The sequence below is a fragment of the Procambarus clarkii genome, chromosome 27 (genome assembly GCF_040958095.1).
Source record: "Procambarus clarkii isolate CNS0578487 chromosome 27, FALCON_Pclarkii_2.0, whole genome shotgun sequence".
Taxonomy (NCBI): domain Eukaryota; kingdom Metazoa; phylum Arthropoda; class Malacostraca; order Decapoda; family Cambaridae; genus Procambarus; species Procambarus clarkii.
The window spans coordinates 38,640,920-38,642,607 of record NC_091176.1 but is presented as its reverse complement, the minus strand read 5'-3'; the positions used below and the strand labels follow the sequence as shown (position 1 = coordinate 38,642,607).

The window sequence follows — 1,688 nt, the reverse complement described above, 5'->3', positions numbered from 1 at the left end:
CCAGTACACTAAAAAACATTGAAGGAGGAATAATATTCTGTGATTCAATGTCTGCTCTCCAAGCAATCGAAAACTCTTGGAAGATCGACAGCAAGAACCTCATACTCCCAATTATAAATGACCTAATTGATGCACAGAGTAAAGGGTCTCGAATCTCCTTTGTATGGATACCTTCACACATAAATATATAACCCATCATAATGAGACAGACATTGCAGCCAAATTAGCGTGTAACAAGTTTGATGTTGAATTAGATCTAGGAATCCCCATCTCTGCTGTCAAAACTGTATTGGTCCAAACATTCAGATCTGATAGGAAAGAACTTACTGACTCCCAACGACCTGAAAGTACTAGTATAAAAAGCTATGATTTGTTCAGATCTGAAACCTACATCTATGGGCAGCACAAAACGTCCACTAGACTGTGCGACACAGTGGTTGCAAGGATCAGGTTGGGTTACTTTTATCTGTGGCAGGTGACGGATCTCCCAATCCTGAGCACTCCAGTTGCAAACTCTGTGAGCTGGAACTACGGCACGATCTCCCGCACTACATCACTGAATGCCCAGTTATTAAACCTTTCAGACCAGCTGGCATGAGGTACCTGGAGCTTTGCAATTATGATCATACTTCATATGATCATACTTCATAGGATCAATTCTATAGTATGATTGACGAGTTCCTTGTCCGAAACTTGGAAAGAATCACACTGTGATTCACTCTCGTATTCTTGAAGATATCCTCACAGTGTACCCAAAATTTGCCAGTGCAGGCTACTAAACACATGGCCCTGTATGACTAACCATCCTGCGAGATGGGGACTTGTATTACCACTGCTACCTTATTCAATCTTGTGTCGATGATATCCTCAAAATGCATCCGGAGTCTGCCAGTGCAGACTGCTTATCACATGCCTCTGTATGACTAACCATCCTGTGTGATGGGGACTTTTTAGCATCACCTAGTTAGCTTTATTGACACACTGTACTCCACTTCATATAGTCTACACCCCACCCAAATGCAGGTATAATAAAATTGAAGATGTTTAAGCTCTATTCAGTTATAGTTGTGTGTGTGTGTAAACTAAAGTCTTTGAAAATGTAATACGTTTTATGAAACGCGCTCAAGTGTCGCGTCAGACTAGAAATAAAAATGAATTTTGTAGAATTGATTTTTCAATTACCATCAACAGTGAAAGGAAACATAAGAAAGATCGAGAAAATTCGTGTTAGAATTATTAATCTTACTTTTTCAGTCATATTTAATAATATATGTCTACAGGAAAGACTGCTACCAAAATATACTAATATTAAAACGCACGACCCAGCAGCAAGGAATCAAGCCTTCACGATAAAATATCGCCAAGATCTGATTCGTAATCAGATATACAAGGCAGAAAATGAGATCAAAGACAACAAAACGCAACTACTTCATGCTACAAACGAATGTAGAAACAGCAACATCGACGAAAGTCTCCGTACTCGCATCGAGCAACACCTCGACATCCTCACAGACCGACATCACCTCAGCACTGAAACAAGGATAATCAAGAAACTAGCAACGTTATATGGAGGACCTATGGCAATTCCACGACCAAGAGACGGCTTCCTGAACCTTGCAGGAATCAACCTCACTGAGGACCAAGTCACTCTCCTAAATCTGGGTATAAACTGTCACGTTATGTCCAGA

General features: G+C 40.3%; 1 pseudogene; it reads left to right on the top strand.

Annotated features, from left to right (window-relative positions):
• The first annotated feature begins 634 nt into the window (after positions 1-634).
• On the top strand, positions 635-748 carry LOC138369308 (small nucleolar RNA U3; annotated as a pseudogene).
• The last annotated feature ends 940 nt before the right edge of the window (positions 749-1,688 follow it).